The sequence below is a fragment of the Muntiacus reevesi genome, chromosome 17, assembly GCF_963930625.1.
Source record: "Muntiacus reevesi chromosome 17, mMunRee1.1, whole genome shotgun sequence".
NCBI lineage: Eukaryota > Metazoa > Chordata > Mammalia > Artiodactyla > Cervidae > Muntiacus > Muntiacus reevesi.
This window is the reverse complement of record NC_089265.1, coordinates 60,884,688-60,912,553: the sequence shown is the minus strand read 5'-3', so window position 1 is coordinate 60,912,553 and position 27,866 is coordinate 60,884,688. Positions and strand designations below refer to the sequence as shown.

Here is a 27,866-nt window from a genome sequence, read left to right as displayed (position 1 = left end):
CTGAAAATAGTTCTGTATTATTGCAACATGAATGAAGTATAAGAAGAAGTGAAATGTGATTAGAGAGGTGAGCAGGGGCTAGGAAATGGAGAGTCTAATACCGCATGACGAAGAGTCTAAAACTTGTCATATAGGTAACAGGGCACCAATGAAGCGTTAAAGGAATGACGTGAGTAATTTATGTTTCGGGGGCAGAGTCTGAAGCATTGATTTGAGGCAAACAAATCTTTGGCAGTGCAACTGGTTAGGGGGTCACAGCAGCGATCCGGAATAGAAATGTTAGCAGCTAAGCAGAAATCAGAGGATGGGCCATGAAATACGTAAGAGGACTCCTGAATGGGTCTAGTGGAGAGCGGTGTCAATAACTGAAAAGACAGAAGCAACAACAGGATTCAGGATGAAGATTTTGAGTTCTGTTCTTTTAACATGTGGAGTTTAGGGTGTCTGAGGGAAATCTATACAGAGAAGTCTAACAAAAAAGAAAAGTAGAAAAAGAAAAGAATCTATATGGACCTGAAGACCAGAAGAGATGGCTGGGATTCAAGATACAAGGTTATAAATCATCTACATTAATAGCTACGTCAACTGTTTTATCAAAAGGCAAAATTTCTGGCATAAATGTAGGCACATAAAACTGGAAAAATGAATCTATACATCCTAACTGAAATATAAACATAATTTAAACATCCACATAAATAGCTTAGCGTAGTATAATGCCATCCATACTGTTCTTTTTCCTAGACCAGAAGACACTGCTACCATATCAAATACAGAGTGTAAGTGAATTGGAAAAAAGATGGGCCTTTCCTCATTATTACTGCCTGCTGGGATAATTTTTTGGCTCCAATTAGGTGTCTCACTGTACTCTGGTTTCAAGATTTTTTTTTTTTTAATTTAATGTGGATCCTCACAGGAAATAGTTTTAAAAACCAAATTTTTGAATGACTGAGCTATAGAAATGAAATGAAATCCGTGTTGCTTTCTCCAGTCACAGACATTCTCCTTTCCTTAAATTTCTGATTTCAAGCGTAAATACAGTGTTTTACAGGTAAAATCTCTAACTACTCAACACCTATGATGGTAATCGCATCACTAATATGTCAACTTAAGCAAATCTCTTTTTTTTTTAAAGCTATTTGACAATTCTCTAAGCAAAGGCTAAGAATGGCACTTCAAAGGCAGAATGGGAGCTGTATTTGTTGCTTTTCAAGTTTAAGATGTTCATCCATCTGGCGGAGCAGCTAGACAATACATCAGCCAAGAACATCTCTCTGGCTTAAAACAGATTCTGGCTCTCAAGAAGGATTTGACTGAAGCAAAGGCAACATCTTCAGTTGCTCTGTGGCTGAACTCTGCTAATATTTTTCTTCAATGCCTCCTCCAAGCCTTGGCTCCATCCACTAACTTGGTTTCCATAGGAATAGACAGAACTATCAAGTGGCAGAAAGTCAAACGGCACAACAGAAAAAGAAAATGTGGCTGTCAAAAAAAAGTCGGCAGACTTTTCTCTAAGAAAAGAAACCGCAGAAAGGTGTCCTCGACTCTGAGGTTTCCTTACACAATGCTGGAGTTTTCATGTGATTTTTCTGCCTGGTAGGGACAAGTTTTTAAGATTAGTATGAAAGTCAGTCCCTTCAGTAGAGAGCAGTTCATACAAAAAAATAAATATTAAAAAACTGTAAAACTGTAAATATTAAAAAACTGCAAGTACGATTCCCTCGTGCCTGTGAGCTACCCTCCTTTACTGAGAGTGGCGCTTTAGGTTGGCACAACCTTTCGGGCTGACTATAAAACGCATTTTGTTTCTCGTAGTTGACATTTTATTTACAGGAAAACATCGATTTCATCTTGAATCAGTAGTTCTCAGCCTCTAGCATGCATCAGGATCTCTGAAGGGCTGGAAAACAGACTGCGTGGGGACCTCCCCCCAGAGGTTTTCGTTCACCAGCTCTGGGGTGGGGGTAGGAATTCACATTTCCAACAAGCTTATGGGGGACACCAGTGCTGCTAGGTCCAGGAGTTCACACTTTGAGAATCACTGTCTAAACAAGTAACCTAACTATCAAGAATTCTCAACCATGAAGAACTTAAACAAGCACGCACAACTGCAAAAAAAGAATATGCCTGTCTCATTCTAGGTCAATGAAGTCAGAATTTGAGACTTTGGGATTAGTATTTCCTAAATGCTCTGCAGGTGATTTGAAAATGGTATCAAGAGTGAGACTTGCTAATTCAACAATTCATTTCATACTCAACAGTTCCTTACTATGTAATTACTCTGAATCAGACACTCTGCTAAGGGTTTTGGAAGCTTTAAAAATACTTAAAATACATATGCACAGTCATTATACATTACAATGTAGAACAAGCAAGGAGGGGCAAGTGCATAAAAAATCCAAAACCACGCCAGGAAGGCTGGATGGCAACCTTCAGAGCAGGAGGGATCGGCTCCTAGTTCTCTCATTGCTGGATGGATGTTATAAGCTGCCGGTCCGTTCTCCTCACTGACCCTGACCAGTCTTCTGAGTTGCGCTGAAAGCGGTTACTTTTAAAAATTCATGTTTTAGTGCTAAATTCAGAAGCTAAACCCAAACAAACCTTGCTTAACATCTGGTTCCTTTGAAGCGCCCCAAGTCTCGTCATAGGTTCCATCTTTAGTTTTTCAACAACGTACCTTCTATTGATCCTAACACACAGTTTTAAAAAAAAATCAGTTCCCCTATCTGGCTAAGATATGTTCTTTTGGGGAAACTGTTTAAAACAACTGTTTGAGTCCATCTGTTGCCTTCTCTACTTCAGTTCCACGCTATGGATGGATTTCTCAGATAGTGGGAAAGACAAACGACAGATAAATATGTAAATAAACTCAATTGCACTCAGAAACCCTTAACGAACCTCATTCAGGCTGCGCGTTGAAGGGTTTCATTAGATGCTGAGCAGTAAGTAGTTACCTGACTTCGTGACTATGACCCACCTTCAAAATAGCAGCCAAGGCCCACAATGGATGGCGATACCTGAGCTAAAACACGTGCCTCCTGGTCTCAAATCTAAGCCATCTTCAAAACATCATATCACACACCAGCTCCATCTACAGACGGTCCCTGAACCCTGTACTGTTCCTCACCTTTCTTCCACTGTTATGGGGCCTTTTCTCTTGAAACTAAGAAAGAGGCCACTGAGTTGGTAAAAATAATATTAATAATAATAATGCTGCAGTTTAGCAGTTAGAGTGGGGAAGAAACAGCAGCAGATCAAAGACTATTTTCATTGTTCCATTTGATAACTTATCCCAGGATAAGTGTCCTGTTTGCCATATCTATGTTTTAATTCTAGTTTAATAGTCCTTCTAAATTCAAGCACATCACAATTCTTAAATCAACATTTTAGTATTGCCCTCAAGCTCTTTGTGGACCAATTAGATATAAACAAATACACATTTTAGGAAGCAATTCAAAAATTATGAATTATATATTTCATAAGTATTGAAAACTTTGGAAAACTATTAAAATTTTGGAAAATAAGAAAAAAGATCACCTACAATTCCATTATCCTAAGTCTAACATAAGTTTTTTTAAGCCTCTTGGTACAATCTCTTCCACTTATTTTTAGCTGTTTTGTTTAACGTGAGAGGTCATTTTCATAGTTTCTATCAGACCATACACCTAATTTCATATCTGGAACAAGCAGTGACTGATTAAAAATAACATTTTAGGGCCTACTCTTTGTCTGCAGAGTGTGTTTCTCTCTAAATAAATCTACTTCTTACCTATGAAAGAAAAAAACTTCTGTTATTGGCAGCTATCATAATAACTGACTCAGGTGGAGTGGCCAGAGGAGGCTAAGTGGGTCAAAGTTTGAGGAGTAACAAGATATTTACATAGTTTCAAATGAGCTCTTCACAAAATACATATTAATCACCAAAAGAAAGCAAGTAAGTTCCACTGGAGCACCCTGGCAGATGTCACTTTACCCAAATGATCAAAGTCATCGCCAGTGACGGGACGGACAGCGGATGCGTTTCTGCCACGGTGCACTGAGAAGAATACCACACATCAGTCCTGCGACGTTTTCACCAAAAATGCATAATCTAGGTTATGAGGAAACGTCAGACACATTGAAAATGAAAGCCAGTGTAACTGGTCTGCACACTGAGAAGGCAACGTCACACGTGGTCACACTCACACACACACACACAGAAGATTAAGGAACTGCTTCAGATTAACGAAAATTAAAAAGATATAATAATCAAATGAAATGCTTAATCCTGGATTTTCTCTTAGATACTATTTGGACCACTGGAAAAATCTAAATGAGATTTGTATAATAAGATAATAGTATTTATGTTAGTTGCTTGGTTTTAGTAATTGAACTGTGGTTATTTAAGAGGATGTCCTTGTTAACAGGAAATATGCACTAAAATGTGATAGCAAAGGAGGATCATGTCTACAGCCTACTCCAGATGGTTGAGAAGACAATGTCCCACACTCATATACACTGAGAGTAAAGAATAAAGCGATGTGGTTAAATGTGCACATCTGGGGAATTTGGGTGAAGGGTACATGAGAATTCTTTGTGGTATTCTTGCAACTTTTCTGTAAATCTGAAATTATTCCAAAATATAAAGTTAGAAGGGGAAAAGAGGGGAAAAAAACTTAATTTTATTATAAAAGTAGTAAGATGTTCATTAAAGAAACTTGAAAAATGAAGAAAAATATGAAGAAAGCAATGAGCAGCCTGCACTTCACAAACATGAGGGAACCATGGCTTACATTTTGATTCACTCATTCCCTGTCTCTTCCCTATAGAATTTAGGTTTCTTATCCTCAGATGGGCATTTAAATTTTGAAATGTTCCATAATCATACCTTTACTAATACTCATAATATCCCTTTTATGAAGGCCAGAATCATTGTCAGTTCATAGATGAAGAAACACAGATTCAAAAATTTAAACTATGGGTTGACTTTAGAAAGATTATCAGTTTATATAACAGAAAAAAAACAATGCCACTGGATGGCTGGTTGACTGTGATTCACAAACCAGCTGCAAGTTAGCTTCCTGTAAGACAGTAAGTTTGGAGATGATTTGGGGGATTCCTTCTAATACTAAAATGTTACAATTTTAATTTCTTCTATTATCACCGACATCTTTTTGTATACAGAATGTGCAGTGCCTAGCATGGTGCCATATAATAAACATATATTATATATATATAGTATTAATAGGTACTAGATAAAAATTTCTGAATGACTGACAAATACATTACAAATTATAAAATTGGTAATATATTATGAGGTTATTGAAGATAAGATCATGTATATAAAAGTGCTTTACAAAGTATAACATTATTATAATTGATTATTATTGATGATGTAGAATAGAAAACAATATAGAAAACAAATTGCTCATTCTACAAGAGATTAAAGTTAAGATATGCCACCTCTTAAAAAGATGTCACCTTTTTGAAGGAATCTAAGAAATTTACTATGAAGTTTATTTCTATATTACTCTTGTTTCAAGTATAATTCACCTTATTCTCATCAATAACCAATTTAACTGACTGTTTACAGACAGATGGAGAGACAAATGACAAATTAGTACCCCCAAGGTTTGTGGCATGGACATAAAAAGTGAATTTATTTTTCAGATACCTTTTATAGCCATAGTCTTGCAAGTAGAAGACATCTTATCTGGTTTACTATTGATCCAAATGACAAGGCTGAGCATCAGATTAAGGATATGTCAGAAACCTGAAAGAAGGCTACCAGCAGATGCAGTGGGATGGTAGCTTCTTTCAAAATGATCTATTAAGGCCACGGTGTTTACAAAGGCAGCTGAGAAAACACACCCCAGTATAAACAGGGTTGCATCAAGTAATCAGCAAGAGTGCCCATAAAAACTTCTAATGTGAACCCCCACACACACATTTATGATACCTGTTTATTTCCAGCATTAAAACCTATTCATAGATGTTTTTGGATGCTAAAACAAATGATACAGGCTTTTTCTTCACCTCACATCCTTCTCCTATTGTTATAGTTGCTTTCTCCACAAATGGTAGCGTTCTAAGAGGTCACCTGGTTTAAGACGATGGGAAATACTATCTAATTTAAACTGACTGCAAATCAGGAAGGTCAAACGCAATTTGAGATTTTAATCCTAAGAGATACATTCTTTGATGATAGTGAAATCTGACTTAGCTAAGTATAGTAATGATCAAAAATATCATACCAAAATAGAGTCCTGAAAAATAAAAATTCCAAGAGTGTTTCTTACATACAGTACACTATTTTCATGAAAAAAGAAACACATTGAGGATAAAACACCAAGCATGCTAAATATATATATATATATATATATATATATATATATATAACCAAAAAAAAGAAAAAGCCTGATCAGAGGTGGGAAAATCTGTCTTACATGATCACTCTGGGATTAGCACTTCTTTAAGGGAAGATCCATTACTTTCTATACTAGAAAGAACTGGAGAATTTTGTAAGAATCATGGGAATAGAAAAAGCTTCAGAAAATTCCCCTTTCAGATGGCTATAAACAGACTTGAACTGTTTTTTCAAAACCCAGAGCACTCTAACCAATTTCAAGGGACCAACATTTGACATTGTTACAGACTAGAGACAGACAGCAATAGTCTAAAACTATTTAAAACATCAGCAAAATAATCACTTTTTGTTTGCCTTTTTAGCTAGCATGAAACATTTTACAGTAATAATAACATTTTTTAAATTTATCATCAGCTTAAACAGTAGCACACATAAGTTTCAATGTACTATCACTATTAAATGGTATGAGATACAAGTTAGAATATCTGGGGCTTGATAGTAGCTCCAACTAGTTTCCTAAATAACAGCAAGCATATCATTATCATTTATTTGTAGATCTAAGGCATTGTTTTTAGATGTGCTGAGTAAGACAATTTTCAGGGCCCATGTTTTCCTCAGCTGTGAAACAAAGATATTCAATTAAGTTATAAACTAGTATTTACCAAGTCTTTGACCAATTCCTTAAATTGCTTCCCTGACAGCTCAGTTGGTAAAGAATCCACCTGCAATTCAGGAGACCAAGGTTTGATCCCTGGTCAGGAAGATCTGCTGGAGAAGGGATAGGCTACCCACTCCAGTATTCTTGGGTTTCCCTTATGGCTCAGCTGATAATCTGCCTGCAATGCGGGAGACCTGGGTTTGATCCCCTGGGTTGGGAAGATCCCCTGGAGAAGGGAAAGGCTACCCACTCCAGTATTCTGGCCTACAAAATTCCATGGACTGTAGAGTCCACGGGGTCACAAAGAGTAACCGACTGAGCGACTTTCACTTTCAGTTAAGACGCTATCAGTTTATGCCTTAAAAAGTGTTGAGATCAAATGATTTTGAAAAATCCTGGATTCAAAAAAAATGCACAGATTTCTTTACTGTATCATTTTTCAGAGCCTTTAAGATGCTAGTGTGTATTGCGAATTTCCAATAAAGAACAAACTTCTCTGATGATGGGATCCATTTTTCATACAACATTTCATAAGACAACCTGTCCTAAAGAAGGAGCTTTGGGAAATGCTGTACATAATGATTTTCAAGGTCCTTTTAAAGCTTTTATAATTTTTTTTTAATAAGAAACATAGAGCAGGTTATTAACTACCCTTATTTTTCTTGGATAGAATAAACCTGGGAAATATGATTAGGGGGGAAAAACTCTCACAAAGTCAAGGAAAAAGTCATTTGAAACTACAATTATCAACAATAAAAATCAAGTTACTGGGTAATGTTAAACATTGGGAATAAATGCCAGGAAATGCAGCAAGAAATAAAAATCACCCAAACCACAAAACACTTGAAGCAGAGATTGTTTCCAATCAAATCTCCTTTCACCCTAATTTATCAGAGTAACGAATATGTTCTTCACAATGCCTCAGCAAATGCAATAGATGCTAAGCATTAAATATATATTGGGCTTTATGTTTTGTATTAATACCTTAGGAGACAGAATTTGCCTATAGCTGTGGCGAAGGACCTCCATTACCTCCAACACACCTTGCATTCACGCTCTCCAAGCCCATCACATCACTTTCATGCTCAAACTCCCAATCACACCCTTAACTCTCCTCTGCCAGTGGATAAGAGATATTGGTCTGGTTAGAAGAGACAGCAGTAAAGAGGGCTGTAAAGCTCAGAGCTTCCAAGTGCAGTCATGCACACATGAAGGGGATTTCTGGTAGCCCACAATAAATCTAGTTAGTCCAAGGAGACCAAATTTATGAATGAGTCTGCTCAGTAATACAGCCAAGTTCAAGAATGACTCTGCTGACCTAAGAGCAGGATATTCAATGGAAAGGACAAGCTTTGGATGTGTGGCAACTTTAATTCTGGAGGCCACCCAAAATCAGTGAGTAATGCCTATCGATGCTACTGTATGAAAACTGAAAGGTTAATGCTATAGACAAGTAAAATGGGGAAGAAAACGATGGGGAAACCAGAAAGAAAGGAAGGAAGTGGAATACAAAAAGAATCAGGATTCAATAAGAAAGAGACTTATAGGAAACGAGCCCATCTCTCATTCTCTTTTATAATTAACTTCCTTAGTGTTTCTTTTAAAAAAAAAAAATGCTTTTTTTTTTTTTTTTTAAATTTTTATTTTTCAGTGGGTTTTGTCATACACTGATATGAATCAGCCATAGAGTTACACGTATTCCCCATCCCGGTCCCCCATCCCACCTCCCTCTCCACCCGATTCCTCTGGGTCTTCCCAGTCCACCAGGCCCGAGCACTTGAAAAAAAAAAAAAAAAAATGCTAAGGCCATTTCTGCTGTTCAGTCTTGGCTCACTCAATTCCTTCTGTCTGGAATTCTATCCCCCATTTCTGATCTTAGTCTAAGTTTGACCATTTCACTAGGCCCACCTGAAATTTCAGGCCCTCCATGTATTAGGTTTATCCAGTATAGGAAACAGCTATTTTAGTTATTTTAGCAGGAAGAATTTTTCATACAGGGATTTATATACTTATAAAATAATCAGAAGGACTCTAACTAGGCTTCAAGGAATGATTCCTCGAACAATGCAAAGCTGCCACTGTGACGACAGCATTAAGTTCAATGCAAGTCTGTACCTGCGTCAGAAAGTGGGGGGCGGGGGGACTGCTCTAATAACTGCCTCTCGATACCTAGCAGGAAGAACACTGGAAACTGGAACGTGCCAAAGAGCTTCCCTCGATAGTCGTTACCACCCGAGAAGCCCTTACGGCCTGGGTTCTTTAGAAGGGACACTCAGTATACTGACACTGTCTTACGAGAAAAATACCCCCTTCAAGTAAAGGCCCATTCTCCTTACCTTGGGTATAGGGCTCTTAAAGGTAGACTCACAACATATATTCTTTCTTCTTCAATAAAATCTAACCCAATTCCTTTGTATAGCTGTTCAAAGGATTAATAAATTGTGAATTATAAGCAAATTCTGCCATTGCAGACACCTTTCCAATTTAGTGTAAAAGAATATAAGTCTAAGACTTCCAAGGTAATTAAAATTTTCAGCCTTATATTTTGTGGTGGGATAAAAGATTTAAAATACATTGTGGAAATTTAAACCTATCACCTCACTGAGATTCCTTTTTTCCTTTGCAGATGAAAAGAAGTAAGAAGGACTTAGGGGAACAGATGGACACATTTCTATTATCTCTGAAATCACTCTGAAAGTTCAACCTAAGCTAAGTTTGGTTTGCTTCTGGACTTGTTTGGAGGTGACTCTTCATAATCTTTCTACCTGTCTGGTTACTTAGACTGTCTTTTCAAGGATGTCTGAACAGTAAATGACCTTGGAATCTAGAGACAGTATCTCCCTTCAGGCATGAGGATGAATCTGCTTGCTGCCCAAGGACAACAAAGATAATGTCTTGTTTGAGGGAAAAGGTTGGGCAGGTATGCTCACATTCCTGATGTAAGATTTCTAAGCTCAAGTTTCCTCAAATGTAACACAGCCCCACAGCCTGTGCGGCATCCACGTGGACTTGCTTCTGCATCACCGCAGAACTTGGGGGCAAGAAGAATCAATGCTGCCTGCTGACCATAAATAATAAACTACCTAAATAAATTTGATCTTATGGTCTCTTCACCTGCTGAATCTATGTGCCAAGCCAATCTAATAGCTGCAAAAGCTTGACTGCTTGACTGGATTGTCTTTCCAGTATGTGCTCATCAATTATTTGACAAATCAGTTAATGAATGAAAGAAAACTGGCTGCAGCATGAAAAATGGTTTGAGAAGAAAGAATTGAATCCAGAATGCTGATAGGTTAATTTAGTTCTTTAGACAATAAATTACGATGGATGGAATTAGAATGATGGAATAACAGGAATGGAAAAAAGAGCCAAAGTGGGGAGACCTCAGATATGCACATAGATTCATCTAAAATCCTTGGCTGACCCCTGAACTGCAAATGCATGGAGAAACTCCAAGAAGTCTGCAGAAACTAATAAACTGAAGGTTGAAAAAGTTGATCAGAGATTTCAGCTACTACCCAGCACAGAGGAGACAGAATTTGGAGTTTTGAGGCTCACCTAGTTAGAGGGCTGGATATACTTCTCAGGGTTTCCACTGAAATCTCCAAAGAGCCATGCCTTAAAAGCATAGATTATGTAGAGGGCTATGGATCAGGTCTGAAAGATTCAACAAAAGACTATGGGAAAAAAGTAAAACTTTTAAGTTCAGTGTGATTACCTGATAAAACATAAAGAATCAACACTCTATAGAGGAAGACAACAGAATAAGGAGTCCCTATAACATACCACCTAAAACTCTGAGGACATGATAAAAAATTACTACACATGCAAAGAAACAAAAAAAAATTGGGACAAAATAGAAAAAAACAATTAATACAGATCTCAAGATGACTCTCTGGCCACTTGATGAGAAGAACTAACTCATTGGAAAAGACCCTGATACTGGGAATGATTGAAGGCAGGAGGAGAAGAGGATGAGAGAGGACGAGATGGTTGGACGGCATCACTGACTCCATGGACATGAGTTTGAGCAAGTTCCGGGATTTGATGATGGACAGGAAAGCCTGGTGTGTTGCGGTCCATGGGGTCGGAAAGAGTTGGACACGACTGAGTGGCTAAACTGAACTGAACAAGAAGACTCAGATGTTGGAATTCACACACAAGCACTTCAGAGAAGCTATTATAACAGCCTAACAGAAAAAAAAAAAAAAAAAAAAAAAAAAAACAGGGTTTCCCTGGTGTCTCAGGGGTAAAGGCCAATGCAGGAGAGGTAGGTTTGGTCCCTGGATCAGGAAGATCCCCTGGAGAAGAAGGCAACTCACTTCCATATTCTTGTCTGGAAAAAATCTCTTGGACAGAGGAGCCTGGCTGGCTACTCTAGGGTCACAAAAGAGTTGGACACAATTTAGCATCTAAGCAACAACAGTAACAACAGGAAAAAATGGTCACATTGAACAAAAAGATGAGGGAGAGACGTCTGACAATACTCAACACCCACTCTTGGTACACATTCTCAGCAAACTAGAATCAAAATAATTTCCTCAATCGTTGTAGCAGTTACCAATTATTTGCCTTATAACTCCAAATAAACTCTTCTTTATCTTGTTAAACCAGTCAATCCTAAAGGAAATCAATCCTGAATATTCATTGGAAGGGCTGGGACTGATGCTGAAGCTCTAATACTTTGGCCACCTGATGCGAAGAGCTGATTGATTAGAAAAGACTCTGATATTGGGGAAGACGGAAGGCAGGAGGAGAAGGGGACAACAGGATGAGATGGTTGGATGGCATCACCGACTCAATGGACGTGAGTTTGAGCAAACTCTGGGAGATGGTGAAGGACAGGGAAGCCTGCTGTGCTGCGGTCCATGGGGTCGCAGAGTCAGACACGGCTGAGTGGAGCTAGACTTTATAACCATTTCTCCCTTGCCAGCTGCCATAAAATTTGGCTTTAACAGTAGACGGGGCAGCAAGAACACTGTAAGTTCCTATCTGATACCATTTCCTTTCAGCTCAAAGAACTTCCGCTAGTATTTCTTACAATGTGGGTTTGTTTAAGGTAAATGTTCAGTGTTTGTTTGTCCTTATTTTTAATATGTGAAGACAGTTTCACTACATATGGAGTTCCAGGTTGATGGCTTCATCCCCCGAGCGTTTTAAAGCTATCATTCCAACGTCCTCTTACGTCCACTCTTTCTGAGACCGCGCAGTCACTGGCGTTCAGCGTTTACTCTACGGGGTTGTGTCTTTTCCTCTGGGTGATTTCACGATTTCCTCTATCTTTCGATTTTAGTAGTTTGACTATAGTATCTATAGGTAAGGTTTTCTGTGTATTTATCTTCTGGGGTTCACCATGCCTCTTCAATCTTTAAATGTATGTCTTTCACCAAGTTTGGGCAAGTTTGGGTCATCACTGAGAAAACTTCATTTTTCTGCCCCATTTCCTCTCATCTCACCTCTTGTAATTACATTCGTAATCTCGTTGCAAGTATGTTAGATCTTTTAATGTTGCCCCACAAATCAGTGAGACACAATTGTTTCCTTAATATATTCCTTATTTTAGGTTGTAAAATTTATACTGATCTATCTTCAAGCCCACTGACTCTTTGTCATCTCTGACCTACCAATAATTTCTTCCAATAAAATTTTTATTTATATATTTTTCAGTTCTGGAATTTCCATTTAGTTCTTTTTTTACAGCTTCTACTTTCTGTGCTTATTAATTATGAGTATATTTTTTTGTAAACAGAGTTAAAATAGCTGCTTTAAAATCCTCATCTGCTAATTACAACATCTGATCATCTTTGGTTGCTCTCAAAGATTTCCTTTTTTCTTGAGTATGGACCACAGTTTCCCATTTGTCCACATGTCTAATAATTTTAGATAACATCTTACACACTGTAAATGAGACTCTGGATTCTGTGTGCATGCTAAGTCATTTCAGTCATGGCTGACTCTTTGTGACCCCAAGGACTACAGCCCACCAGGCTCCTCTGTCCATGGGATTCTCCAGGCAAGAATACTGGAGCGGACTGCCATTTCCTCCTCCAGGGGATCTTCCCAACGCAGGGGTCAAACCCACATCTCTTACATCGCCTACCCTGGCAGACAGGTTCTTTACCACCAGTGAAAGACTACAGACATAATATTTGATTGCACTTCACTTTATTGTGCTTATCAGATATTGTGTGTTTTAGAAAAGAAAAGGTTCATGGCAATTCTCTGTTGTCAGAAGACGGTTAGCATCTTTCAGCAATAAAGTCCTTTTTAATTAGGGTATATACTTTTTTTTAAGATACAATGCTATTGAACACTTAACAGATTACAGTATAGTGTAAACATAATTTTTATATACACTGGGAAGTCAAAATATGCACATGATTTGCTTTATTATGATATTCACTTTATTTCGGTGGTCTTTGAACCTACAATATCTTCAAGGTACACCTGTACTGATTTCTTTTTTATTTTTTTTTTTTTTTATTCTTTTTTGGTGGCAGCGGTGGGATCTGATTTCTTTTTTAAACAGGCAGTTAATGTGTCTGAATTCAAACTCTAAACTATTTCTCTTGCATAGGCAGGTAGCAATTAAAAATCTCTGATGAGTTATTTTAGCCTTAACTTGAGTGCCTGAAGTTTTCCCCATGTATGTTTTGATAACAGGTCAGCTGAAGACTTTGGCAGCTTATATGTAGAATTCAGAGCCCCACTTTTGAGGGTACCTTTATTCTTTAACTGGAGAAGGAAATTGCAACCCACTCCAATATTCTTGCCTGGAGAATTCCATGGATGGAGAGGCCTGGTGGGTTATGGTCTGTGGAGTCAGAAAGAGTCAGACATGACTGAGCAATGAATGCTTTATTCTATACCTTTCTTGATTTGGAGCCGTCATCCTAAATGTTGTCCTCTGATTCCTCACAAGTAGCAGCAGTGCAGACTTCTATTCAATTTTCCTCTTCCTTGAAGAACTGACTAGGCCCAGGGATATAAGCAGAAACCCATTCAAAGCCTCCTTGTCTTTTCTTATTCCAAGAGTTTATTCCTCTCCAACTTCAGCCTGCTTCTGTTCACTCTTCACTTCCTCTAGGTAGGTGTTTTTAAATTTTGCCCAGAGCATTAAAATGAATTTTGTGAGAAGGATGATCCAAAATGAGCTACACCATCATTAACAGAAGGTGTTGTTACTTTTCATTTCTTTTTTAAAAAATATTTTTATTGAAGTATAATTTATAATGTTAATTTCTGCTGTACAGTAAAGTGTCAATTTCTGGTATACAGTAAAGTGATGCAGTTATATCTACACCCATATTCTTTTTCATATTCTCTTCCACCATGGTTTATCACCGGATATTGCATACGTTAGTCTCCTGTGCTATAAGCGGGGTTTTGTTGTTTATCCATCCCTGTGCTAATCCCCTACCCTCCCTCCCACTTGGCGACCACACGTCTGTTCTGCATCTCTGTAAGTCTGTTTCTGTTTTGGAGATATGCTAATTTGTGTCATATTTTAGATTCCAATATAAATGATATCATATGGTATTTGTCTTTCTTCTTCTGACTTTACTTTGCTTAGTATGATAATCTCTAGGTCCATCCACGTCGCTGCAAATGGCAAAGGCGTTGTTACGTTTAAAAAGCTCCCTAGATGGTTGACAGACACTGTAGCAACCTGACGATGGAAGACACACTTAGGTAGTCTTGACCATTCACGTAAGTGCCGCTTAACTGTTTCATTTTGGATCTTGTGCTGACAATAGCTATCCTTGACTAAAGATCAATTATAATCTCTACACAATGCACCATCCCCTCCTGCTGAACCCTTACAACAAACTGGGTAACACAACTTCTCTTCGTTTTCCTTGACCAAGCAGGTGAGGTCAGCATCACGGTTCTGCCCTTTCCTCTCTCACTGTAAGTCAAATGCTATATTTGGTTTCATATATGTGCTGCCAAAGGGGGTATGCTATATTTTGTTAACAAATCCTAAAGTTTGGGTAATCAAAGGTTTTACAGAGTAAATGCTATTTTAAACATGTCTGCAAAACTGAAAAATGAAAGAACAAATAGATTCAAGGATTTGAATATGAAACTGTATCCAGAATGAATTCTTACAATACTAGCACAATAATTCCTTGTTTCATTCCTCCCAATACACAAATATTTAACACTTATTTATTTAGTGAAATGATTGCAAGGAGATACAAAGATAACTTTGATAGTACTCTAGAACACTTGATTTGTTCATAAATAGTCACAATACAGGATAAAAAGTGCTAAGGTTCATAAGGGAAGATCTAATAAAAGATTTCAGAACTGTTACCTGATTATCCCGGTAGTTGTTTCTTAATTTTAGCTTCGAAGTGACTCATGTAAAGTGCTTGAATACATGCTTTTCCTAACTCAACAGGCTTATCATTTTGGGATTCAAGTCAGGTCTCTTCAAACTATATATCCCCTAGTAGAAACAAAGGGTCCTTTCAAATTCATGATTTAACTCGCATTAGAACCATTTGAGATTAGTATTATCACAAATTTAAAGAATATGAAACAGAAGCCCAGAGCATTTATGCTTAAAACCTGCCCCAAATTGCTTAGTTATAAAGGAGTAGAACCTAAGTCATGAATCTAGGTCTTCTGACTTCTGAGTCTAGTGTAATATTTTTGCCACTGTTACAGGTAATACAACTCAGGGAAAAGAAAGAAATTCATGGAGAGGGTTATGAAGATGGTCAAACGTACCAATGAAGTCAAAGAAGATGAGGACTTAGGGAAGGTATATGAATTCGGTGATCAGAAAGGCATTAGTGAGTTAGCTGCAAATCCATTTCCTTCAGCCCAATATAATCAACGTTTGAGTTTTAAATGTAACCCTTCAATAAAATTTCAAGTCCTTTCACAGTTCTCCATGTAGGGTCCTTTAAGGTTTGACTCCATTTTACTTGCCCAATATCATCACCTCCATATTTTACGCCCAGAGTCAATGATCTACATACATCAGACTACATACTCTTTTTCTCCTTGAGAGTACTGCAAGAGCACTCCAAGGTATTCCTGAAGTGGTCTCCCTACCTCTCTTCTCTCTCCACTTAGCACAGACGCTACCTGTTTACATGCCATGGTGGCTTAGGTGCCCCGCACTTTTCTCCACAATATCCCTAACTTATTCCTCTTCTAGGATTTAACACAAGAATACCATAGTCTCAATTCAGTTCAGCCACTCAGTCATGTCTGACTGTTTGCAACCCCATGGACTGCAGCACACCAGGCCTTCCTGTCCATCACCAACTCGCAGAACTTGCTCAAACTCATGTCCATTGAGTCGGTGATGCCATCCAACCATGTTATCCTCTGTCATCCCCTTCTCCTCCTGCCTTCAATCTTTCCCAGCATCAGAGTCTTTTCCAATGAGTCAATTCTTCACATCAGGTGGCCAAAGTATTGCAGTTTCAGCTTCAGTATCACTCCTTCCAATGAATATTCAGGACTGATTTCCTTTAGGATTGACTGGTTTGATCTCCTCGCAGTTTAAGGGACTCTCAAGAGTCTTCTCCAAAACCACAATTCAAAATCATCAATTCTTCGATGCTCAGCCTTCTTTATGGTCCAACTCTCACATCCATACATGACTACTGGAAAAAGCATAGCTTTGACTAGCAGACCTTTGTGGGCAAAGCAATGTCTCTGCTTTTTAATATGCTGTCTAGGTTGGTCATAGCTGTTATTCCAGGGAGCAAGCATCTTTTAATTTCATGGCTGCAGTCACCATCTGCAGTGATTTTGGAGCCCAAGAAAAGAAACTCTCTGTTTCCATTGTTTCCCATCTATTTGCCATGAAGTCATGGGACCAGTTGCCATGATCTTAGTTTTTTGAATGTTGAGTTTTAAGCCAGTTTTTTCACTCTCCTCTTTCACCTTCATCAAGAGACTCTTTAGTTCCTCTTTGCTTTGTGACATTAGGGTGGTGTCATCTACATTTCTGAGGTTATTCATATTCCTCCTGGCAATCTTGATTCCAGCTTGTGCTTCATCCAGACCAGCATTTCGCATGATGTACTCTGCATAGAAGCTAAATAAGCAGAGTGACAATATACAGCCTTGATGTTCTCCTTTCCCAATTTGGAAGCAGTCCCTTGTTCCGTGTCTGGTTCTAACTGCTGCTTCTTGACCTGCATTCAGGTTTCCCAGGAGGCAGGTCAGGTGGTCTGGTATCCCCATCTTTTTAAGAATGTTCCACAGTTTGTTTTGATCCACAGAGTCAAAGGCTTTAGTGTAGTCAATAAAGCAGAAGTACATATTTTTCTGGAATTCTCTTTTTCCTATGATCCAATGGATGTTGGCAATTTGATCTCTGGTTCCTCTGCCTTTAAGGGCTTCCCTTATAGGTCATTTGGTAAAGAATCCACCTGCAATGCAAGAGATCCCAGTTCGATTCCTGGGTTGGGAACATCCACTGGAGAAGGGATAGGCTACCCACTGCACTGTTCTTGGGCTTCTCTTGTGACTCAGCTGGTAAAGAATCTGCCTGCAATGTGGGAGACCTGGGTTCGATCCCTGGGTTGGGAAGATCCCCTAGAGAAGGGAAAGGCTCCCCACTCCAGTATTCTGACCTGGAGAAGACTACAGTCCATGGGGTCGCAAAGAGTTGGACAGGACTAAGTGACTTTCACTTTCACTTTTCACTTTCACTTTCCTCTGCCTTTTCTTTTTTTTTTTTTTTCTTTATCTTTTTTTTTTTTTTATAATTTCCTTTATTAGTTGGAGGCCAATTACTTCACAACATTTCAGTGGGTTTTGTCATACATTGACACGAATCAGCCATAGAGTTACACGTATTCCCCATCCCGATCCCCCCTCCCACCTCCCTCTCCACCCGACTCCTCTGGGTCCTCCCAGTGCACCAGGCCCGAGCACCTGACTCATGCATCCCACCTGGGCTGGTGATCTGTTTCACCATAGATAATATACATGCTGTTCTTTCGAAACATCCCACCCTCACCTTCTCCCACAGAGTTCAAAAGTCTGTTCTGTACATCTGTGTCTCTTTTTCTGTTTTGCATATAGGGTTATCGTTACCATCTTTCTAAATTCCATATATATGTGTTAGTATACTGTATTGATGTTTTTCTTACTGGCTTACTTCACTCTGTATAATGGGCTCCAGTTTCATCCATCTCATTAGAACTGATTCAAATGAATTCTTTTTAACAGCTGAGTAATATTCCATGGTGTATATGTACCACAGCTTCCTTATCCATTCATCTGCTGATGGGCATCTAGGTTGCTTCTGCCTTTTCTAAGGCCAGCTTGAAGATCTGGAAGTTCTTGGTTCATGTACTACTGAAACTTAGCTTGGAGAATTTTGAGCATAATATATAGTCTAAGTACCATTTATTTATCTTGTCTGTTTTTCCCATTAAACTATGAAGTCTTCAAGTGCAGGATCATGTCAGAAATGGTTCACTTCTGAAACTTAGCATAGACGCTTTTGCATAAACACTTGTTAAATGAAAGCATCAATAAGATTATAAGGAGTTACAAGGCAACAAAGAATCTAATGTGACTTCAACAGCAAAGACATGACTTATAGGTCACAGACAGTATGTTTTGATCAAACACCCTAATGTGAATCTAGCTACTTAAATGTTAAACTTCTTTGCAAGGACAACAAGTTTGCTTCTACCATTTCCTGTGAGCAACTTGGTTAAGAAAATGTGGTCACAATTAACTCTCACAGATGTAGCTACAGAAGAACTGCATGAAATCTGAGAGATTTCTGCAACCTTTGGAGAGTTGCTTTAAAACTTAAAAATTTTCCTAACTTAGATCAAGCAAAACAAGTACTTTTGATAATAACTCTAAATGCTTAGTCAGCAGTGTTGAGAATTTGCTAACATTCATTATGGACTATAAAGAACAGAATCTTTATTATGGACTATAACAGACTCTTCAAGATAGCACTTACACAGGAAGAACTTAAGAAAACATGTGTAAAGGTGACGACTCTCGGAGTCTGAAGGGCTCAGCGGGGTCAAGGGGCTCATCTACCCAGTGTCTAGTTTCTACGTCATTCAGTTCTTTTGGCATACTTTTTTGAGTCATTTCAAATTGGCTAGCAGAGCTTTGAATGACTAGCAAAGAGACCATGGAGCTATAGGGATGGGCTTAAGACATAATCCATAACCTACAAGTGCTTATTCACACACTCTTGACATTACTGTCAACATACCTTTATTCAAGCTTTCATGAAATATACTGTATAAATGATGCTTACAAATGCTCTCAGTACTTAGTATACTACAAAAGCATTTTTAAAAATTATATATGCTTTTGAATGACAAAAATCTACTGAATTTAATTTGTACATAGTGTACATATAAGGAAACATAAATGTTTACCATTTATCACTGTTAAGTTCATTTCATAGTTCATTACTGAAATTTAAAACCATTCACTTGGCCTTGAAGAGGTGGTAATAGGATCTCTCTACATTAGAGAATAAACTAACTCGCTTTTTCCAAATACCTTCTCCATTCATACTATAAATGTATGATACATATAGAAGAAGAGCATAAGTATATAGAGATATAGAAGTGATTTTGAGCTTGAATTTGACACGATAGCATTGGTATCATTTAAATCCAATTCTAGCATCTGTTATAATTTACTAAGAAATAAAAAATTGTATATTATTTGGAAAGAACAATTTATAATGCATAACTTCATTTTTGGGTTAGTTCTTGTAGAAGTAAATGAAAGATTTTGTTTTATAAGGAACAATATTTCTAAATGAGTATGGGAGAAAAATACTATCAAATATCTATACTTCATTATTAACTCATCTATCTGTCATTTTCTTTTAAAAACACTTTAAAATCTTTATCACTTGTTATCATTTGTTAGTTCTGACAATGAGATGACAATTTATGCAATCTCTCCCCTATAGTTTCATTTCTAATCTCCACTTAAGTAGTTTACCTTCTAGTGTGATCAAAGACAAAAAAAAAAAACAGTGTAGATCTGTATTGTGTGTATGTGTGTGTGTTTGCACATCCAGGCTTGAAGATATCGTTTAACGTTACATAGATTTATTATCCAAAGGGATCTCTAATTAAATAAAAACGGGAGCCTATGTTAGCCTAGTCGACTTCAGGATCCATTCCTTTGTATGAAGGGCTTTCACATGCCTTCCCCCTCAATTCTGAAAGCACACGTTCCTTATTCCCTTCACCATGAATAAGGCGGACATTTGACAGCTTCACAAGGCTGACAGGGTTACCCAGCAGCCCACCCTCCCTATTCTCAATCCAATTAGACCTCTAATCCTCCAGATGAAAGCCCAGCTGCTCACGTTCCTCATGACAAGGACAGCTATTGATTACTTGTCACTGCGGCTAACACCTTCTCTGTCGAGGCTGCTCTGACAGAAGCAAACCTACCAAATTAGACAGCACTTTATCTGCCCTGGAGGCCAAATGGCACAACAAGTAAAGGCTAATAAATGGTATAAAAATGAACAAATCATAACATTATGACAGGCTGATCGTTGCCAGCAGCCTCCTAGCTCCAGCCTGATGTTCTGTTAGGCTTGCTCCTTCTCCTTCCCCTCTGCTCTAACTCCAACGTTGACTGAATTAAAGGCCAGAACAATTAAGGCATTTGACCAGCAAAGATAAGCCAATTGAAGTATCACCAAGGGACGTAAATGTCAATAACTGACTGCCATTTGTCAATACAAACATCCTGAAGATGCAAACACTCAGTGCTCCGCTCTCCACCAGCTACACTGACTCCCTTTCCAGCGAGAGTCCGCTCAGACGGACAGTCCATGGCTACTTACCAGCAGAAGAGGGGAAAAAGAAAAAAGAAATGCAGTCTCAGGAGAGCAAGTATTCTCTGAAGAGCAAGCAAGAGTCACTGGGGTGGGGTTGGAGGGGTGCACGAGAAGAGGAGATAGCAAAGCAGACCTATTGTTCCTTTAAAAAATATTCTCTTAGACAACTGCAAAGTCAGTACATGCTTTAGTGGAGAATGCATACAGAATGCAGGGAATGATGGAAAGCTAATGAAGCTGTGACTTTAGAAACACACTCACTCATTTAATGAACATTTTTTGAGCATGAACCATGTACCAAGTACTGTTCTAGGCAATAGGAAGAAAATGGTGAATAAAACAGACCAAAAGAATCCCTAACTTTATAGAGTTTACATTGCAGTAGAGTATAAGACAATAAACAAGGTAAAAAATAAAATATGTGTGTGTGTATGTAGGGGTGTGTGTGTGTGTATGATGTGATTCTCCATTATTCTCAGCCGGGTAAGAAAAAGGAGTAGAAATGTAAGGTAAAAGCGGGTAAGTCTAAAAAAACCAAAGAACCACACACATACATAAACGACCAGCCAAACTTAGTCCTGAATTAGAACAGGAAATGATAAAACCGTATTTTTATTTAAAAAATATTTCCAAGCAGTGTCTACTGCTATGGGTTAGAAACAATCAACCCAGTAACAATAAGCAAGCACCCCTAGACTTAAGACTGTGGTCTCCAAATACATATATGGTGAAAGATTCAGGATGGAACAGAGACTTGAAAACATTTTATGAAGAAGGAGTGAAGGAATAGTAAAACCAGAGAAAAATGTCTTCCCTTGGCCATCATGATTATTATTATTACATTGTTGGCCATGCCCCGTAGCATGTGGGATCTTAGTTCCCCGATCAAGGATCGAACCTGTGCCCCTTGCAGTGGAAGAAGTGGGTCTTAACCACTAGGTCGCCAGAGGAAGTACCATAATGATTATTTTTAAGACATGTCGGATCATATCACTTCTTTCCTCAAAACCCTCCAATGCCTCCTTCATCTGGTTCAGAATAAAAACATATTCCTGACAAAGGCCGAAAGGCCTAGGGAATCCGGCACCCACTTCTGTCTCGTCCTCACGACCGACTACTCTGCCCTTGCCCACTCATTATCACCATGCTAGCCTCTTTGTTACTCCTCCAATATTCCAGGCATGCTCCCACTTTAAGTCTTTGCTCTGACCATTCCTCCAGCCTGGAATGAAAGAAACTTCTTCCCTCAGTTATTGACATGGCTTACTTCCTCACCTTCTACAAGTCTTGCTTCCAATGTGACTGCTTCCATCTCAGTGAAGACTATTCTGACGGCCTTATTTACAGTTCTAATTTGCCTTGCCCCGGTGCCTCTTCCCTGGTTTTCTTGATACCCCTTAGTTTAGCATTTTGGTTATATTTCTCTTATTATATTAGTAAATGATCATCTGGGCTTTGGAAAAGCTTCATAGTCAGAAGAGCTATAAAGAGGTCTGTGATTGGTCACAAGGAAAATGCTGTGTCCAGGGGCTGACAATATTCATATTTTGGGAATAATGAGCCCCTTGATTCCCTCTCATTTCAATTCTGAACAGTAAAGTGTACAAAAAACAAGAAGAGGAAATTATATGAACGAATACAGTTCTATGACACAAGAAGGTAATTAGCAAATTAATGATCACATTTTCTTTGGAATCGATATCATATACAAAATTAATTTTTAGAAGTTTAAATGCAAGTAAATGGATCTGAAGTTCCTTTTTATCAGCGGTAAAAATATTCACTGGCCCCGTGCCCAGAGTTTAAAAGAAATCAGCATGAGCCTAATGAAAAACAAGCTGTAGGTCTCAGGGAAATTCAATATATACTCTTTCTTTTCCTTTTAGTTTCTGATTGGTTTCCATGGGAATCTAGGCTTGTGGGGATCTCTAATCTAGTCGTGGAAAGCAGATGCCTGAATTTTCATGGCTTAGTAAAAGTGGGGGTCAGTGAAGAAATAAAGATGATTAGAAAATGAATATGGTCGTAGGAAACATGATCATGTTCGAAAGAAAACGCTGCAAGCGACATAGTTTTCAAAACACAACCTGCAAGGCTGTTCTTCTGTGTTTGAGAGGTATTACAACATAAAAGAGAAGAAGAAAAAACACTAATGTAAAGGCAGTAGCTCTGGGCTTAACTTCTGAATCTGGCCCGTAAGAAAGAAGCCCGTTGGAGAGCAGTTCCCCTGGGTTCCCTTACTTTACGGTTCTCTGCTTGAGCACTCCTTTCCAATAAAGTCTTCTGCTTTGTCAGAAGAGAAAGGACGGAAGGAAGAGAAGGAAAGACTTGGGTACTCTTGGGGAGAGATGACTGGGAAGCTGGATTTCAGAACTGCTCTATGACAGAACCAGAGGTCTGAGAAAGTAAGCCGCAGAAGAGCGAGTTCTCCTTCATTGGAGCATGACCAGGAGCCCTGAGCTGGGAACCGGAAAGACAAGATAATTCCTGAATCTGCAAGTGAAAAAGCGGCCTTGAAGAACTCAAACCAGACCTCAGTTTACTTCTATAGAAAATAGTTAATATTCAACTATCTAATTGCTAAGAAGCTACTATGAAATTTTTCTTTTCTTACTAGAACTATGTTGTTATGGCTGTTCAGTTGCTAAGTCCTGTCCAACTCTTTGCGATCCCATGAAATGCAGCATGCCAGGCTTCCCTGTCCTTCACTATTTCCTGGAACTTGCTCAAGCTCACATCCACTGAGTCGATGATGCCATCCAACCATCTCGTCCTCTGTCAACCCCTTCTCCTCCTGCCCTCAATCTTTCCCAGCATCAGGGTCTTTTCCTATGAGTCAGCTCTTTGCATCAGGTGGCCAAAGTATTGGAGCTGTACTATGTTAGAACAACTCAGAAGTAGTGATATCTATCAAGATGTGCTGACATTTTGTTCCCTGTAACTATGAAAGTAGAAGTACAAGTACATTAACTACAGTCAAAGTATTAAAGAATGGACAGGTTTTTATGTCAATTCTCAGATTTGTTTAAAAAGAAACCAATCTTGGTTGTGGTTGGAACACTCATTTGGTTGGAACACTCAATTCAAAGACACTAATTATTTGAAATCAGGTTCTAAACTGGAAAACCAGCAGACAGGTTTAAATATAGTTTCTAAATACTCAGAAGAGGACAAACTTGATACTGGCTTGGAAACCTAAGAAGTTAGAATGTAATGAAGTAAAGATTTTTCAGGTTAAGACGCTCTGCCCAGAAAAGGCAGCTTAGCTAAGGCTGAAGTCAAATGGAACAAAACGTAGAGGCTGTTAACGCAGCCCATCTCAGTCCAGAGGTGGTCTTGAGCGATCATTAAAATTGCAGAATATAAGGGTTTTATAAGCTCAGACTTTCCAGGTAATGTGGGCATTGCCAATGTCCTTTGCCTTCTTTTAGAAGCATGCACTTAGTGACTAGCAGTGTCCGAGTCTATGCAGCCCCATGGACTGGCGCCCACTAGACTCCTCTCTCCATGGGACTTTTCCAGGCAAGAACACTGGGGTGGGCTGCCATTTCCTCCTCCAGGGGATCTTCCTGACCCAGAGATTGAACCTGTGTCTCCCGCACTGGCAGGTGGCTTCTCTGACCACTGAGCCACCTGAAGTGCACCAAGAGCTAAAGCCCCATTCGCTTACACTTCAGATATCCACTGGCCACAGTTTGTGGGAGAGTGAGCACTTATTAAACTGGTTTTAAATAGACTGAGTGAATACAGCGACAGAGATGCCTGGAAGTACCTACTAAACACTCTAGGTTATCTTGATATGTGCTCAAATTTAAGAACCACTGGATTACAGCATAGATACAAGGCTTCCAAATAGCTCCTGAGGTGAAGGTTGGGGAAATGTGACCTGAGTGCTTAAAAGCCTGGGCCAGAAACAAACAACCCAATCAACAAATGGACAGAACATCTAAACAGACATTTCTCCAAGGAAGACATACAGATGGCCAAGAGGCACGTGAGAAGATGCTCAACATCACCATTAGAGACATGCAAATCAAAACTACAGAGAGATAATCACCTCACATAGGGCAGAATGGCCATCATCAAAAAGTCTACAAACAATAAATGTTAGAGAGGGCATGAAGGAAACGGAGCCCTCCTACACCACTGGTGGGAATGTAAATTGGTACAGCTGCTATGGAGAACAGTACGGAGATTCCTTAAGGAACTAAAAATAGAGTTACCATATGACCCAGCAATCCCACTCTCCTGGGAATATATCCAGAGAAAAACATGGTTCAAAAGGATACATGCACCCCAATGTTCATTTCATCATTGTCTACAGTAGCCAAAGCAAGGAAGCAATCTAAATGTCCATCGATAAATGAAGGGGTAAAGAAGATGTGGTACATACGTAGGTACATATTTACAATGGAATACTACTCAGTCATAAAAAAAGAAATACTGCCATTTGCTGGAACATGGATGGACCTGGAGATTACATACAAATATCAGACAGAGAAAGACAAATATATTACATCACTTACATGCAGAATCTGAAAAAATGATACGAATGATTTTGTTTACAACACAGAAACAGACTCACAGCCTTAGGAAGGAACTTGGGGTCACTGGGGGGGAGGGTGGTGCAGGGAGGGGTGGGTCAGGATTTGGGGACTGACACGCACACACTGCTATATTTAAAACTGGTAACCAACAAGGACCTGCTGGAGGCACAGGGGACTCCGCTCAGCTCTCTGTAATAACCTAACTGGGAAAAGAATTTGAAAACGAACAGATACATGTGTACGTATAACTGTGTAACTTCGCTGTACCCTTGAAACTAACACAACATTGTTAATCAACTATACTCCAATATAAACTAAAAATTAAAAAATTATAACAATGAATAATAACAACAAAAAAGTCTAGGCTAGGAACCATGCTTGCTTCCATTCTCCTTTTGGTGAACTACAAATAATGGTCACCAAGTTCTGGATATTTTATCATTTTTTTAATAATAGAACTTTATTGAGGTATAACACATATATAATAGTGCATACATCTCAAGTATATGGAGACATGTGTATATGAGTGTAAGGTAAGGGAACGAAATGCTGTTGGTGTTGAGTTTTCCAAAAAAGTTTCAGAGGTATCCTACTCTTCTCCTTTACTTTTTAAATCATTACCATGCAAACATATTTTTAAAACTGAAAATTAATATTTAGTTTTCATAGATGAACTGAGAATTCTCTTTATGAATAAAAAAGGAACACTCAACCATAACCTGAGGCTTCTTTAATTTGTGTATTTAACATGATATAATTTTTCAAAGTAGGCGGGTAATCTTCATCTTCTTGAAGCCAAATTAATAACCTCCTGGAAGGTTAAAAATGCGTAATTATTGACGTTTAGTGAGATTGCTAAAGTTTCTTTTTTATTGTTATCAACAAATAAATGTATCTGTTCAAATCAGAGAAACAGGAGTTCCCTGAATGAAAACATTTCTAACAGTTAGATACCTTTTGTGAGAAACCCGGAAGAGGTATGATTGATTTCTTTCTCAGATTAAACTGAGTGTGCTAAATGAAAAACAAACTAGGTACAGACATACAGTATATTGAGATTAATTTTATTCTCATGTGTATCATTTCCTTAGCTACTTGGACTAATAGTAATTTGTTTCCAGAGAAGTATGTGTCAGAATAACTAAGTCAATCAACACAGTTTAATAAGCTTTCCCATATATGTATTTTGAAATTGGATAAATGTTTCTAATAAACAAAATGTCTAGCATTTGTATTAATAATGACTTTCTATATAAGTAACACAAAATGTATTCATGCATTCAACCAAGACAAATCAGACACTGTGCTAGATTCTGGGGGATTCAAAAATAAATAAAACAAGTCTCTCATTTGGAACTCCAATCTGGTGGGAAAGACACAAGTAAGTAATAATTATCATACATACGAGACAGTGGGGCTCCAACAGAGATAAGAACGAAATGCTATGCAAACATGAGTTTTTCCTATTAATCACTCCAAGATACCACAACATAGTTCATTATCACAAAAAACCCCAAACTATAATAAATAATATATGAAAATGGCTAATCTTTGGGTCAGTAGTAACAGCAATGACTACTTACATGTTATGGCTGTTGAGATTTACAGAACACTCAGGTAAATTACTATCACATGTAAGTGCATGCACTCTACAGTAGACAGGCCAACTCTGCGACTCAGTACCTTTCTCGTTATTTAATTTCTTTGTCTGTGGTGCCTGTGAGCAATTCAAAAGCAGGAATCACGTCTTTCATCTTTGCATTCCAAGGCCTAGCACAGTGCCTGTTACACAGACAGTTTTTAACATATGTTGAATTACACACACATGCACATATATATGAATATCAATGTTACATAAGTAGCGCTTTTGAGTTCACAGATAACAGAATTAAGACAGACAATACTTGAAAAGAATATTTGGTATCCAAAATATCAGAGAACTTCACTAAACAAAGGGATGTGAAGTTTAATAGGGCTCAGTATTGACAGCACTTATTCACAGCAGACATATTATTCATTTTTTAATGTTCTCTCTAGATGATGCTCTTAAAGTGCTATACTTAATATGCCAGCAAACTCGGAAAACTCAGCAGTGGCCACAGGACTGGAAAAGGTCAGTTTTCATTCCAACCCCAAAGAAAGGCAACGCCAAAGAATGCTCAGACGACCACACAATTGCCATCATTTCACATTCGAGCACAGTAGTGCTCAGAATTCTCCAAGGTAGCCTTCACACAGTATGTGAACTAAGAACTTCCAGATGTTCAAGACAGACTTAGAAAAGGAAAAGGAACCAGAGATCAAATTGTCAACACTCGCTGGATCATAGAAAAAGTAAGAGAATTCCAGAAAAATATCTACTTCTGCTTCATTGACTACGCTAAAGCCTTTGACTCTGTGGATCACAACAAACTGTGGAACATTCTTAAAAACATGGGGATACCAGACCACCTGACCTGCCTCCTGGGAAACCTGTGTGCAGGTCAG

At 38.4% G+C, this 27,866-nt stretch overlaps 1 protein-coding gene across 7 annotated transcripts in view; it reads right to left on the bottom strand.

Moving 5' to 3' along the window:
- INVS (inversin) overlaps window positions 1-27,866 on the bottom strand; it is a 127,319-nt gene that overhangs the window by 77,509 nt on the left and 21,944 nt on the right. Inside the window, exon 1 of one of the 7 annotated variants that reach the window (XM_065908401.1) lies at window positions 15,322-15,545. The exons of the other annotated variants lie outside the window; for them this stretch is intronic. The gene's annotated coding sequence lies outside the window, so the exon portion shown is untranslated. Of the gene's footprint in view, window positions 1-15,321; window positions 15,546-27,866 lie in introns of those variants that run through there. 7 annotated transcript variants of the gene reach the window in all.